The sequence below is a fragment of the Eurosta solidaginis genome, chromosome 1, assembly GCF_040869045.1.
Source record: "Eurosta solidaginis isolate ZX-2024a chromosome 1, ASM4086904v1, whole genome shotgun sequence".
In the NCBI taxonomy this organism is placed as follows: domain Eukaryota; kingdom Metazoa; phylum Arthropoda; class Insecta; order Diptera; family Tephritidae; genus Eurosta; species Eurosta solidaginis.
In genome coordinates, this window is record NC_090319.1 from 129,805,854 (window position 1) to 129,816,831 (window position 10,978).

At 37.9% G+C, this 10,978-nt stretch overlaps 1 pseudogene; it reads right to left on the reverse strand.

The window, feature by feature from the left end:
• Positions 1 to 343: 343 nt before the first annotated feature.
• LOC137237775 (nuclear pore complex protein Nup160 homolog) lies at positions 344 to 10,151 on the reverse strand (annotated as a pseudogene).
• Positions 10,152 to 10,978: the final 827 nt, after the last annotated feature.

Sequence of the window (10,978 nt, forward strand, 5' to 3'; positions counted from 1 at the left end):
TGACTAGAAATTTAATACTGATGTTAAGATTTTGCTTAAGTGCCTTAAGTGTGTTGTCAAGTAAATCATCCATAATTATGTCAGCTATTGTCGGGGAAAGTGGGTTGCCCATTGGCATACCAAAAGTTTGTGTGTAGTTTGTATTATTGTGTATAAAATAGTTATTTTCTAATAGACAAAATTTTAGTATGTCATGAAACTTGTTCTTTGGTATATTAGTTGTGGGCTTAATTTGGTCCCATTTGCTCATGATTATGTTTATGGCTAGATTGGTGGGAATGTTTGTGTATTTTAGTTAAGTTCATCACAAGTATTTATATTCAAAATACTTTTTTGTTATACATTGCAATTATATTGCTTTAAAAATCTTTGCAAACTTTATTGTTGAATATTATTTTAATTAGAGCATAATTTTAATTAGGCATAAAAAGCTTAGAATAGGAACGTAGGAAAAAACTTAGAATTATTAAGTTCTTATATAGTTTTTAATCAAGATTATTTCAGTGTGTTTTCAGATAGTTTAACTTACAAAAGCTAAAATAAAATTTACATAAATTAGTAATTACTTAAGCCAAGGATAGTTGTTGTCTTTGACTTGATTGTTCTTTTTGGTATGCCATTTGAATTTTGTCACCCGCTGTGCGTTGCGCTGTTTCAATATAAGTTTGTATAATATCTTCTAACTCGGCAAGCACCTGAGAATTGCAAATCAGACATGTATGTTTTCTATGTGTATTAATTTATTTAAATACCTGCTTATATTCAATATCTGCATCGGCAATTAATCTTAGACCATACAACAAAAGGTCCGAGTTATTTACTGGCAGGCACATATCCTGATTTGTGACGGCAATGGCATGTTTAAAACTGAAATATTCACTTCCAGCACCCAACATAGCGCTAATCATTTCCCGTGTCAATTCGGCGGCTTCAAGTAAGCGGCTATGTTTGACAAACAAATGCAAAAGCTCCATGCAGTTTGCTTTCTGCAAAGAAACATTTAAAATTCTCCGATTAGCAATGGAAATATTTTTGAACGTCTTTTTGAATTGGTCACATCACGTATATCTTAACTTTTCCTAATTTATATTTGCCATAAAATAAAGATTTGTATGCAGAGAGGCATACGAGCCCACATACCTTATAATCATTATAAAGCCACTGCGGCACAAAAGCATTGAGAACAAGCATCTTATTCACCACAGATTTACGAAAAAAAACAATGTTTTATATTTATTATCAGGTTAGAAATAAGAAATCCGAATTACCAGCCAAATCGTTTTCCTGGAACCATGCCCACGCCTCATTGGGACCCTCCTCTGTAATGCGCACACAAGCACCAGTAAAACTATCAAATATTGGCAGTGATGATGTCTCGCAACCATTAGCCAACTTCAATGCAGCCAATTCTTGGGGTCCGGCATTTATAAAGGTTTGCACATCTTTTCGATGATCAGCTAAACGTACTAGCGCTTCAGTTTGCAACAGCTCTCGTTTGATATCTTTTATTTCTAAAACAACTTGTTCAAAACATCAATAGCTGGTCCACAATTTAATGTAGACGAATCATTGACAGCATGCGTTGATGTTGGCGTTGGTTGAGGTGGTGCATCATCTAAACCATTAACAGGTTTACCAATCCAACGATAACGACGATCAATAAGGTGTAATGAATTGATACAAACCAAAAGAGTTGCACAACGCTTTTCCATAGAAACAACGGTATCGCTTTCAAGCTGGAAACGCATCGCTTGTTCATACATAATAGCTGCAAGAAAAAATATTAAAAATCACTGTTTTCAACTGTCCACTACAACTTTTCCAGTTTAAGTTCAGAGATTTACAACTCAAGTTCAGAAAATTGCAATTCAAGTTCAGAAAATTACAATTCAAGTTCAGAGTTTCCAATTTAAATTCAGAAATTTAAAATTCAAGTTCAGAAATTTGCAATTCAAGTTCAGATTTTCCAATTCAAGTTCAGAAAATTACAATTCCAGTTCAAAAATTCCAATTTAAATTCAGAAAACTACAATTCAAGTTCAGAAAATTACAACTCAAGCTCAGAGTTTTCATTTCAAGTTCAGAAAATTACATTTCAAGTTCAGATAATTACAGTTCGAATTCAGAAATTTATAAGTAGGGTGTTAATTTTTAAAAGTTATTTTAATTAATTAATTTTATACTTAATGTTACTTGCGGAAGTGTTGATGCTTCGTTGACTATGTTGCCAAAATGGTGGCTTCGGTACCCCAAGTGTGGCTAGTGCACCCCAAGTTTTCTTCAAGGTGTGTACATTCCGAAGCTTGAAATCAAATGGAGGATAATTCTTTCCAACAAGTGTAAGATGACGCTACGGCCAAAAAAGTATTTCAGTCGAAATAGCAGTTTGGAAGCAGTAGAGTAGCGAAGGTGGAGGAAGACTTGGCCTCTCATGGTGCTCCCAATCACCGTCAGTTACCGCGAAACGGAACGCTGGCATGATTTGTTACGAAACTGCCAATTCATGATGAATGATGATGATGGCGTATAAGTTGAGATATTTTGACATATGGCGCCAAGATCTATGCAGACAATACCAATACGTTACTTCCGGGAGTGTGGACGCTCCGTTGACTGTTTAAGTGGTCATATCTTCGTCATCACTGCTGTCATACTCAGTGCAGATCAATGGTTGTGACGCTAAGAATATAGCTGGATGGCATTGCAATTGCTCCTTATGAGCGAGAGTTTTTTTCTTCGCTATCTCGCAAAATTGATTTAAACGAGTTAAGATGTCCAAAGCTTCCTTAACACATAGATACCATCTTAGATACATTTATTTCCATCGGATGAAAGAAAAAAATATCCGACAAATTTTCTTGAACTTGAATTGTAATTTTCTGAACTTGAATTGCAATTTTCTGAATTTAAATTGTAATTTTCTGAAATTCAATTGGACATTTCTGAATTTAAATTGGAATTTCTGAACTTGAATTGTAATTTTCTGAATTTGAATTGTAAATTTCTGAATTTAAATTGGAATTTCTGAACTTGAATGGAAAATTCTGAACATGAATTGTAAATTTTTGAACTTGAGTTGTAAATTTCTGAATTTAAATTGGAAATTCTGAACTTGAATTGTAATTTGCTGAATTTAAATTGGAACTTCTGAACTTGAGTTGAAATTTTCTGAATTTAAATTGGAATTTCTGAACTTGAATGGAAAATTCTGAACATGAATTGTAAATTTCTGAACTTGAATTGTAAACTTCTAAATTTAAATTGGAAATTCTGAACTTGAATTGTAATTATCTGAACTTAAACTGGAAAAGGTGTAGAACTGAAATTAGATCGAATCATCCTATATCATCGATAAGACCTTTAAATCAAAAAGCCTTATATTTAAAATTAGTTTATAAAAATTTTTATGCATACCTTTTCTCATATTACCATTATTCACATGAAAGGCATATAAAAAATCATATACTTCATTTTGATCGATCACTAAAGAGCGTGCACGTGATTCTATAATATTTTCGTTTAGGTTAACAGGCGTGCCAGCTATCCAACCCATTACAAAGTATGATTGTAGGAAAATTGTTGTGTCCGGCATAAAATGTGAACGTATGGTTTCCAACATATCCACATTCAGTGAATAAGTATCAATTAATATTTGTTGTAGTATTAGCAAATTGCGGCCCAAATGGCTACCAAAAAGTACACCAACTGAAGACAAGAACTGAGTTTTCGCTCGACCTTCATTCGTAAAAAAGAGAGACAAGATGATTTATAACACTACTGGTTAGGTTCGGCTATATTAATAATTTTTCAGTGCAGTTACATGCAAGCGAATACTTAACACATATTTATTTCAACAAAAATTTATTTGACATTGATAAGCTACAAAAAATGCTGTTGTTGTTGTTGTATTAACGATAAGGACTACCCGAAGGTTTTGGGGAGTGTTATCGATGTGATGACCCTTTGCTGGTATAGATCCGTTAACAAAGCACCATTAAGGTACTAGTCCAGAACTCGCAGAGGTGGAATGCACACTCCCTAGGGGAACGCGCGTCACTCTAGCTCAACTTCGATCTGGGTACTCTAACAGATTAAACTCATACCTATCCAGAATCAACCCCGACATACAAAATGTATGTCCTGTGTGTATGATACGTTCATATTTGTAATAGGCGAGGTTGACAAAGGGGTGGCGAAAGATTTGAAGCTATAAAGCTTTGTAATGCGCTAAGTCCCCACAAAAAAGCTTTTGTTTTATGGTGATTTAGATGTTATTGCGCTAGTATCTTCTCAATAAATAAATGAAATGAAATTTCTTCTCTCATATTCAAAAACTACCATAACATATATTACTAGATAAGAGACATAAAATTGTAAAAATTGCCTGTCCCGTATATTTTTTTGTGTTTTATAAAATTGCCAGAAAATAGTTACCTAAATTGGTTTGCATTCCAGCTGGATTACCATTATCCATGCGCAAACTATCAAGCAGAAGTGTCATTGCCATACGCATATCATTGATTGCCTGTAGTTTTTGTCTAATCCATACAAGAAAGGTGCTCGGTAATAATTCACGATCCGGATCGCCCGCTAATATATCATCAGCTAATTTAGCAATGAGGACATTGGGCATTTCCAGTCTATAAAGACGTTTATCAATGTCTAGCTTTAGTTCATCTGGCAGCCAACGTTCGAACTGTGCCACAATATAAACTAAAATAACAAGATCTTCGCCGACTTTTTCATTTCCTGCAAAATATGTTGAAACTACAGTGTTCATATCGACCTCCTCACCAACAAGCATGATATACTCCAAAGTTTCACATGGACGTAGTAAAGAAAATGTATTTTTTTTTTTTTATTTAAACCATCAATTGGCTGACAACACTTCAAATGGTATTGCTCACAACACGAATAGAAACGTTCCCATTGCCGTGTGGCGACTTCCAAATAATCGTCATCAGTAACATCAAACTCTTTGACTTCATTTTGAATTTCATCTTCAACTGCTTAACAGACTTGGTCTTTCAATAAAGGCAGTGTACAGTGTTTCGATTCTAAACGCAAACTTGTTCGACGAAACATCTAATATGGAAGAAATATAACTATTTTTTTGTTTTAATAATAACTACTTACAAATAATGATTTTGCAATAACTTCACGCCCAAATTTGCCACGTTGAAAATTGTAATTGCAATATGCTTCTCGTGGATCCATGCTAAGCTCATTGCTAATACAATATCGATCGGGTGGTGCTTCCAGTGCAACTGTTGTCCAACTAATGCCCAAACCACGCATTAATGGGTAATTGGATATACTAAATTCTCCTTCGGCATTTGTCCATAATGCCCAAATTCTACTTTCCACAACAGCAAAATCTGCTAAATATAATAGTGGCGCAGGTATATTTTTACAATAAATTAAACTCAATCTAGGCGAATTTCCAGCGTCTGTGTGTATGTCTATGCATACAAATTCAGATTTGGTAGCGTACGACAAGAATGGGCAAACAGATGTATCATTTATTTTGCGTAGGGCACTAAGTTGAGCTGTATGGACAAAAAACAAAATATATATATATATATATATTATTTTAAAGTGTGTATAGGAAAATTTAAAAACCGTTTTTCAACTCACGTCCTTGGGTTCGAGCCCTACTACTATCGCGTACGCATTCAATTGATGGGACACATTGAAAACTTGTCGTTGACCATACGCGTAATTGATCATCACGATATAAAGCCAATAAATATATTTTACCATTGATATAACTAAATACTAGCGAATTGGCATGATTTGCATCAGAGAAGTCACTTTTGCCACTGTTGAATAATAAGTAGCCAAAATTAAATTAAGACTTATTGTTCTTTGGTTTAAATAACTTATGTAAATGCGTTCTTAAGGTTTGAAAATAAACGGGGCATGATATTATTCCCCTTCAATGGTTGAGATGTTGCATGACCAGTTTCACAATTCATTATATATAAAACTAAATCAGATTGACAGGCTAAAGCGAAATAAGCTTCGAAACCACTAGGCGATAGAAAGCTAATTGCAGCGTGTGGTACAGCGCACGTAGCAGCATTTTGTGTATCAATAACATAAAAACTGCTTGGATCGCGTACAAATGAGTTATTGGCATCGTGAAAAATAGAAATGTTTGAGACTCATTAAAATCTATAGAAATCCCTCCACTTTTTGCTTGCACATTGCTTTCTCCATTCTGCAAGTTAGTATTATTTGCCTCACTATCGGCCAATGTATCTGGATGCGGAAAGTGTATGTGATGTAGACTAGAAACTGTTGTTACCAAAATTGTTACATGTCGATCTTGTTCAGTTATGGAAACATTTAGTACGGGAGTGTCTGAAAATTTGTAACGTACATTATTTTTGTACAATGTAAAGTCTAGACACACTTCTGACAGTTCCAGGATATCTTGGTAGGTTCGCCTAAAATAAATAATAATTAAGTAAAATTCCACACGGTCTCTTGCCAGAAACAGGAATGTTGACAAACGAAGTTTTTCATTTCAGTGTCAATTTAGCTAGTCAAAGATTTAACTTGTTACTGTGTCGAGGTCTGAATCAAAACGACGGTTTTTTTCGAAAACAGTAAGCTGTAAACGCGTGACTTCACATCACTAAAATTTGTCATACCCATGTTTTTGACAAGGGGCTAGTATTTGGTTGATATGGATATGCAAATACACTTCCAAGAAATTAATTTACTTCTTAACTTATACAAGACCGTGCATTACCTAATTTTTATCAAAACTTATCGAGGGGTATCAAACGTGCGTTTTGACCTCCGTAGTACAAAAGCGTTAACTAAAAATTTTGAATTCAAAATAACAGATCTTCGCACATAACACCATTTGCTGTTTAGTGGGCTTAGGTCGCGTTTTGAAATAATAACCATTAGGTTCAACATAATTTTGGGATCAAATCGTTTCCGCGCAGAACTAATGTTGTTGTAGCGATAAGTACACTCCTGGAAGGCCTTGAGGAGTGTTATCGATGTTGATGGTGCTATACCAATTCTGGCCATCTCGGGAACGATTTGTTATGGCCACATGCGACCTTCTTGGCCATCCCACCCCCTAGATCCATGAGGAGTTCGGGGTCGCAGAGCCTCGGTTGTTAATTAAACAGGACTCGCCACGGATAGGTGAGGTTGACAATTGGGTTTGGAGAAGCTATGGTAATTCTTTACTTTAGCTCACAACTGCTAAAACTCGTCCAAAAATATTGCGAGGTGTCAAAGACACGTTATGAACCCAGGACCACGAATCCGAAAGCGGAAATTAAATAATTAGTTTCTGTCAAAAGATATTTCCAAAACCGAAAAATGGCCCTGGGGAGTTCCGAAACCGGGGGTGGGATCCAAAGTAATTTTGCACAGAACACCTTCCCTGGGTGGGTCCAACACCGGTTTGGAGACCAAAACTATATCTGCGCAAAACACTTTTACCCAGCTTTTCTTGTGGGTTCAACAAAATCATCAAAATTACAACAACCACATGAAAGTTTTCTCATTTGTGATCCTGGGCCCAAAGCACGTCTTTTGACACCCCTCCCAATAATTTTGCACGAGTTTTAGCAGTTGTGAGCTAAAGTAAAGAATGACCATATGATTTAATCAAATTATATATTTGAAACAATGGAAACAACTGAAAATTTTACACGAATACCACTCTTATGATTTGCCCAAGTGAATCTGATTCTCAGGCTCCAAATAGTATTTTTTTTAATATACTTGTGCATTATTTTTTTTACAATGTAGCTATTGGTTACTGTTAATTATACTTACCAACAAAGGCTTTTAACTCATAGTCAATGCCACAAGATCTACCCGTATCGCCAGGCGCGGGTTGTAGTGACACAGAAACTGGACAATAAGGAGGAACTTCAAAGGTTCAGTTTGTTGTGGCGGATATATTTGCTCATGCGCTAAATACAAGTCTTTACGAAATGTCAAACCAAGCACGTCCAAATCCTCACGTCCATATCTGAAAGCGGCAAGTACTTGTCCAAACACCTTGCGATCTTTTTTCGGGATCGATGAAAACTACCCCGTCGATAGGATCAACATGTGAAATGTGGTCGACGAAATCACGATGGGACTTTTTGGTGGTAAAGTTCCTTTAAACTTAATTCCTATTTTGGCATATAAATGCTAATCATGCGTTGATTATGTGTATACACTCGAATTCTTAGAAATATTGCAATCACCACCTTAACCTTCGTATTATTAAATATCTTTGGTTAATCTCTACACCAACCATTAATAATTTCGATTATTTAAATATGTTATATGTAAATGCACTTGGGCAACATTTTGTTTTTCCTTATTAATTATTTTTTCCATACAAATTTAACACTTTCTGAACGTTATAAGAACTAGCAACAACGACGACCAACCCAAAATATTCAGCAAAAAATTGACACGAATGAAATGATAAACGGAATGGCGGATTCGCAGAAAATTTGTGTGACGTTTTTGAGGGTACATAGCATGTAAGAACGGGCAAGCATATATGTATCGGGCATTTCAATTAGGCCATCTCATTCTGCCATACTAACAATTGTGGAACAATGTGGGATATTTTGTTGTTGGTCGCCATTTTTGGTCACTAGATTTTTGCTGGGTATATGTACATTTGTTGGTTTAAGTATATGGACAGTCAGTGCACGGACCTTACCGCATAGGTAGGTTTACTAACTTTTCTGACCCATTTTTATTTTCTACTACTACTACCACCGAGGCCCAAAATCTACCAATATTTCAGTATTTTCGCATTGAGAACAGATAATGTCATCATTTTGTAAACGTATTTAATTGCTGAGCACAACCAACTAATATTAGGTGGTTACACTAACCACCCCCATGAAATTTGAACACAGTTGTGCACGAATTCAAAAACGGAAATTAAATTAAATTTTGGCGCTATTGTCATCTTTCTTTTGTATGTGAATACTTTTCCGCGTAACACGCCGAAATCGGTTATTTTGTGGCAATATCTTTGGTTCATTGGAAAATTATTGTGGTAGTTAGACGTTTTGGTATGCGATTTATTTTGTTATTTGTTTGTTTTACAATGAATTGGGAATTTTTTGTTACAAATATAAACCGTTGTTATTGTTTTCATGAAACTTCTACTACCATTTTCCGTCTCCCAACACGTTCGGCCTGGGTGCGTCTGAAACCGGCAGTGGGTAGGCGCACACGGGTCGATCTCGGAATGGATGGTTCACTCAAAATAAACAGAAAAGAAAAAACGCAAAGAGGATTTCCTCGTTATAATAGTGCCTTAATTAAGGTGTAAGAAAATATATAAATGGATACAATATTACTTTTGAGTGTAAAGTGATGACGGGGATCCTCGGCGATGTGTGCTGGTTGGCGGTCAATCGAGAAAGAGGCCGGTTGTCCCGATGATGACAACCGCTAAGCCGCGAAAAAGTCCTCTGGTATTAAGGAGGGGGAAAATCACACACACAACCACCCCTACGTATACGTGCATGGGTGCTGACAACCTGCACACACACACACACACACATGCATGTGTATCAAACGCATGCATGTGCATGCATGCAAACAAATGCGGCGTGAGTGTGGGTGGCTGGAAATATTATTAAAACATTAGGGAGGGGCGCCGTCAATGAAGTGTAAGTTAGGCATTGGGCCTAAATATGCCGCCCCCCTTGCGGTACGCAACCTCACAGTCCTCCAAAGATCACCGATCGTAAAGAAGAGGAAAAAATAAAAAACTTGTAACTAACTTAACCTAACGACGGCCAGTCCGCCGGCTTGGCAGCACGCACGATGAGTTGCATAACGTTCATGCTTGATTGCTGATGCCTCGGTCATTCGCCACTCTTCCCGTCCTTGGTTGCCTAAAGCTAGGGATAAAGAAAAGCAGTAAGAAGATATATGTATGTGTTGATATTTCTTGCCGTTTAAAGAAAGATTCCATTTATTTAAAAAAAACGCACTATTTAAATGTATGAACTTAAATAAGATTAAAAAGTAAAAAACTTAATCACCCTTAATGCATACTAGATCAGGTGGGTCCCCGAAAGTACCCACCCGAAGATCGTACTTTGCGCGAGCAGCGCTCCGAAAGATGGTGGTAGTGTGCCAGGCATTATGATCTCGGCGTAAACGTCGCCGCCAAGAACGAGGCGAATTGGTGTGGACGCATAAAAATGGGGATCCGCCGGACGAATATGCTCGTATGGAGCTGCGATGCTGGGGTCGACGTTATATGTGGGGCTGACGCGCCTGAACTCATGGACGCAGACTGCGTGAGTCGTCACCGTCTTGCTCTGTCCATGCTTGCCTCTAAATCTAATGAAACAGCCGGTTTCATCGGCGGCGTGGGTCGGCGGCAGTGCTAACTCTCGCGCCAACCTACGGTCGATCGTTGTGCGGGGGGAACATGCATCAAGGAGTGCACGAATGAGGTGCAACCGCCCTCCGGCTTCCACCTTCACGACTGCAGTTGGCGCCAGAGTAGCCATTGGGCGAAGGGTTGGGCCGGCTATAGTGTGGGCCGGAATGATTCCGTTCCTAAAGGAACTGTGTTGTGGTAGGTGGCGCGGCCGAGTGGCCAGTCTACCGACTCGGTTGTGTTCGTGCGAGTTTCGAATAGCGCGTAGCTGGCGCGGCCGAGGGGCCAGTCTACGCTCGCGCGTTTTCCGTGCTGCTCGCAGGTGTCGTTGCGTGGGTGGGCGGAAAGCCCGTGATTCCGCTCCACTTTCCTCTCGTCTTTCGTGCGCTAATAGGGGTCGGAACGGCCGTGGGTCCGATCCCCTAGTGTTTGCTCGACCTGTATAGGAGCCCGCTCTACTCCTGGATGGTATCTGTGGATCCTCTGTAAAGGCCGACTCGGACGCATGGAGAGACAGCGCCTCATCCATAGTCCCGTCGTCCACCTGTTGCGTCGTGGGCATCCTTTCATAGCCCTCCTCCT